This window comes from Schistocerca serialis, unplaced genomic scaffold, assembly GCF_023864345.2.
Source record: "Schistocerca serialis cubense isolate TAMUIC-IGC-003099 unplaced genomic scaffold, iqSchSeri2.2 HiC_scaffold_997, whole genome shotgun sequence".
Lineage (NCBI taxonomy): Eukaryota > Metazoa > Arthropoda > Insecta > Orthoptera > Acrididae > Schistocerca > Schistocerca serialis.
This window is the reverse complement of record NW_026048625.1, coordinates 27501-32500: the sequence shown is the minus strand read 5'-3', so window position 1 is coordinate 32500 and position 5000 is coordinate 27501. Positions and strand designations below refer to the sequence as shown.

The 5000-nt window shown below is 51.7% G+C and overlaps 1 non-coding gene across 1 annotated transcript in view; it reads right to left on the bottom strand.

Annotated features, from left to right (window-relative positions):
• The window catches only part of LOC126454733 (small subunit ribosomal RNA), a 1930-nt gene extending 415 nt beyond the window's left edge, over positions 1-1515 (bottom strand). Inside the window, exon 1 of the ribosomal RNA XR_007585309.1 lies at positions 1-1515. This exon is cut by the window's left edge and continues 415 nt beyond it. This is a non-coding gene — a ribosomal RNA (small subunit ribosomal RNA).
• Positions 1516-5000: the final 3485 nt, after the last annotated feature.

Genomic DNA, 5000 nt, shown 5'->3' with positions numbered 1-5000 from the left:
GCGGCTAGAAGCCGCCTGTCCCTCTAAGAAGAAAAGTAATCGCTGACAGCACGAAGGATGTCACGCGACTAGTTAGCAGGCTAGAGTCTCGTTCGTTATCGGAATTAACCAGACAAATCGCTCCACCAACTAAGAACGGCCATGCACCACCACCCACCGAATCAAGAAAGAGCTATCAATCTGTCAATCCTTCCGGTGTCCGGGCCTGGTGAGGTTTCCCGTGTTGAGTCAAATTAAGCCGCAGGCTCCACTCCTGGTGGTGCCCTTCCGTCAATTCCTTTAAGTTTCAGCTTTGCAACCATACTTCCCCCGGAACCCAAAAGCTTTGGTTTCCCGGAGGCTGCCCGCCGAGTCATCGGAGGAACTGCGGCGGATCGCTGGCTGGCATCGTTTATGGTTAGAACTAGGGCGGTATCTGATCGCCTTCGAACCTCTAACTTTCGTTCTTGATTAATGAAAACATACTTGGCAAATGCTTTCGCTTCTGTTCGTCTTGCGACGATCCAAGAATTTCACCTCTAACGTCGCAATACGAATGCCCCCGCCTGTCCCTATTAATCATTACCTCGGGTTCCGAAAACCAACAAAATAGAACCGAGGTCCTATTCCATTATTCCATGCACACAGTATTCAGGCGGGCTTGCCTGCTTTAAGCACTCTAATTTGTTCAAAGTAAACGTGCCGGCCCACCGAGACACTCAATAAAGAGCACCCTGGTAGGATTTCAACGGGGTCCGCCTCGGGACGCACGAGCACGCACGAGGCGGTCGCACGCCTTCGGCTCGCCCCACCGGCAGGACGTCCCACGATACATGCCAGTTAAACACCGACGGGCGGTGAACCAACAGCGTGGGACACAAATCCAACTACGAGCTTTTTAACCGCAACAACTTTAATATACGCTATTGGAGCTGGAATTACCGCGGCTGCTGGCACCAGACTTGCCCTCCAATAGATACTCGTTAAAGGATTTAAAGTGTACTCATTCCGATTACGGGGCCTCGGATGAGTCCCGTATCGTTATTTTTCGTCACTACCTCCCCGTGCCGGGAGTGGGTAATTTGCGCGCCTGCTGCCTTCCTTGGATGTGGTAGCCGTTTCTCAGGCTCCCTCTCCGGAATCGAACCCTGATTCCCCGTTACCCGTTACAACCATGGTAGGCGCAGAACCTACCATCGACAGTTGATAAGGCAGACATTTGAAAGATGCGTCGCCGGTACGAGGACCGTGCGATCAGCCCAAAGTTATTCAGAGTCACCAAGGCAAACGGACCGGACGAGCCGACCGATTGGTTTTGATCTAATAAAAGCGTCCCTTCCATCTCTGGTCGGGACTCTGTTTGCATGTATTAGCTCTAGAATTACCACAGTTATCCAAGTAACGTGGGTACGATCTAAGGAACCATAACTGATTTAATGAGCCATTCGCGGTTTCACCTTAATGCGGCTTGTACTGAGACATGCATGGCTTAATCTTTGAGACAAGCATATGACTACTGGCAGGATCAACCAGGGAGCTGCGTCAACTAGAGCTGAGCAGCCGGCCGCCCGGGAGTGTGTCCCGGGGGCCCGCGCGAACACGCAAGCGTCCGCTCAATTATTCTGCAAACAGGAGGAGGCTGAGCTCCCCTGCACAACACACCTCGAAACCCTCTCAGGTCCCGGCGGCGCGCAGCGCCGTCCTAAGTACTTGGTCGGGTTCGAGAGAGGCGCAATCGCCCGGAGTTAGGCGAGTAGACGCTTTAGGTGCGACCACCCGTGCTCCCAACTGAGCTTGCCGCTGCCGACAGAGGCCCGGGAGCGTGCTGTCGTGGCATTGCCGGCGGGAGACAACACGCGCCACCTACGGTGACCGGCAGCTCCAACGCCAGCGCCACAGAAGGACAAAAGCCCCACTTGGGTGCCGAAGCGAACTCTCCCAGCACAGCGCACGCGCCAACACGTCCGCACAGCTGCGATACAAACCACCTGCGAGAACCGCTGGGGCGACCGAGCAGCAGACGGCGTCGCGGCGCCGAGCGCCGGGCGGCGGCGCATCCTCAGCGCACACAGTCCTCAATCGGACCAGCACACTGCAGATGGCCACCGCGCTTCGCACCGGGCCCGCGAGGACCTACTTTGGCCGCAAGGCGCCGCGAGCAGGGGGCGCCGGCGCGCAGCTGCGCCGCCTGCCGCGTCCGTCGGCCGGCGCGCCTGCCACTGGCCGCCCCCACCAGCCGGCTGTAGCGCGTGCGCCCACGCACCGCGCTGCCAGCACGCCGGGCGGCCCCCCCTCACCGGCCGGGGACGGTCCCACCCAGCCACCGCCGCGTATCGCCTCACACCCAGATCCCCTTTCGCGTTCGTGGGCATGGTGGGTCCCCTTTCACGTTCGTGGGCATGGTGGGTATCCCTGAAACAACCGGTTAATAGCTCGACCGATCGTCGCCAACACTGATTCACCTCTAGCGAGAACAACCGCACCACAACGGGTTACCTGTTGTTCATTTGCGTAACGTCACCAGCAAACGTAGACGTCCATCGCCATTTGCAACGAGTATTGCATGCCTGTGTCAGGTGTCACAACACACTACGTCTGCCCACATAGACGCAACAACATGTGCACGCCTCGAGAACACGTGGAAGGTAGCCCCCGTACGTATGCGGTGTCCATTGCGCGAACGACTGTCAGCCGGCCTCTGCAGGATGTCGCAGATGTGGAACGCGGTGCAACATGCTATCACGGTGTGTGAGAAGAGACGACTACGTCCGAATACACGCTCCACTACATCAACAGACTGCTCATGCTGATCGCCATCCAGGGCGTCCGTTCCTCCCACACGTCTGAATGGCGTACCACACTGCAATCCAGCTCTTATAGGGAGACGACACGTAGCTGCGTGCACAATATTTGGACTGTATGGTCTGCCGTTGCTAGGCGCAGTCGTCGTACGGTCACACATGTGCCACGATGTATCATTCAGTACATACGGACCAATGTGCAGTACAGTTTGTGGGTTTTGCGTACATCGGCGGACAGGTGACAGGCCGTACCACAACGTAGGCTGAGTACGTCGGCATGCGAAGGGCATTGAACATGCAAACTTCTCAACGACCAGCTTGCGAAGGCAGGGGGGAAGGGGGGGGGGCATGTACGTCCTGCTGCTATCCACATTACAGTGTATAGCAGGAGCATGTGGAAAGTCAGCAACACCTGCAAGGTGTTTAACATGACGCGATACACAGGGGACCGGGCAGTGCGAATAGCGAACTATATTGCGAGGGTTGCGGTTAGGCAACACTACACTAATTTAACGAGTTGCATAACAATTACAGAGCAGGTTCAGCGACAACGTGCGTCAGGTTAAGGCGCAATATAGGTTAGGTTGAGGCACAATATAGGTTAGGTTAAGGCACAACATGGGTTACGTTAAGGCACAAATTGGGTTACGTTAAGGCACAACATGGGTTACGTTAAGGCACAACATGGGTTACGTTAAGGCACAAATTAGGTTACGTTAAGGCACAAATTAGGTTACGTTAAGGCACAAATTAGGTTACGTTAAGGCACAAATTAGGTTACGTTAAGGCACAAATTAGGTTACGTTAAGGCACAAATTAGGTTACGTTAAGGCACAAATTAGGTTACGTTAAGGCACAAATTAGGTTACGTTAAGGCACAAATTAGGTTACGTTAAGGCACAAATTAGGTTACGTTAAGGCACAAATTAGGTTACGTTAAGGCACAAATTAGGTTACGTTAAGGCACAAATTAGGTTACGTTAAGGCACAAATTAGGTTACGTTAAGGCACAAATTAGGTTACGTTAAGGCACAAATTAGGTTACGTTAAGGCACAAATTAGGTTACGTTAAGGCACAAATTAGGTTACGTTAAGGCACAAATTAGGTTACGTTAAGGCACAAATTAGGTTACGTTAAGGCACAAATTAGGTTACGTTAAGGTACAATATGGGTTAGGTTAAGGTACAATATGGGTTAGGTTAAGGTACAATATGGGTTAGGTTAAGGTACAATATGGGTTAGGTTAAGGCACAACGTAGGTTAGGTTAAGGCACAACATAGGTTAGGTTAAGGCACAACATAGGTTAGGTTAAGGCACAACATAGGTTAGGTTAAGGCACAACATAGGTTAGGTTAAGGCACAACATAGGTTAGGTTAAGGCACAACATAGGTTAGGTTAAGGCACAACATAGGTTAGGTTAAGGCACAACATAGGTTAGGTTAAGGCACAACATAGGTTAGGTTAAGGCACAACGTAGGTTAGGTTAAGGCACAACGTAGGTTAGGTTAAGGCACAACGTAGGTTAGGTTAAGGCACAACGTAGGTTAGGTTAAGGCACAACGTAGGTTAGGTTAAGGCACAACGTAGGTTAGGTTAAGGCACAACGTAGGTTAGGTTAAGGCACAACGTAGGTTAGGTTAAGGCACAACGTAGGTTAGGTTAAGGCACAACGTAGGTTAGGTTAAGGCACAACGTAGGTTAGGTTAAGGCACAACGTAGGTTAGGTTAAGGCACAACGTAGGTTAGGTTAAGGCACAACGTAGGTTAGGTTAAGGCACAACGTAGGTTAGGTTAAGGCACAACGTAGGTTAGGTTAAGGCACAACGTAGGTTAGGTTAAGGCACAACGTAGGTTAGGTTAAGGCACAACGTAGGTTAGGTTAAGGCACAACGTAGGTTAGGTTAAGGCACAACGTAGGTTAGGTTAAGGCACAACGTAGGTTAGGTTAAGGCACAACGTAGGTTAGGTTAAGGCACAACGTAGGTTAGGTTAAGGCACAACGTAGGTTAGGTTAAGGCACAACGTAGGTTAGGTTAAGGCACAACGTAGGTTAGGTTAAGGCACAACGTAGGTTAGGTTAAGGCACAACGTAGGTTAGGTTAAGGCACAACATAGGTTAGGTTAAGGCACAACATAGGTTAGGTTAAGGCACAACATAGGTTAGGTTAAGGCACAACATAGGTTAGGTTAAGGCACAACATAGGTTAGGTTAAGGCA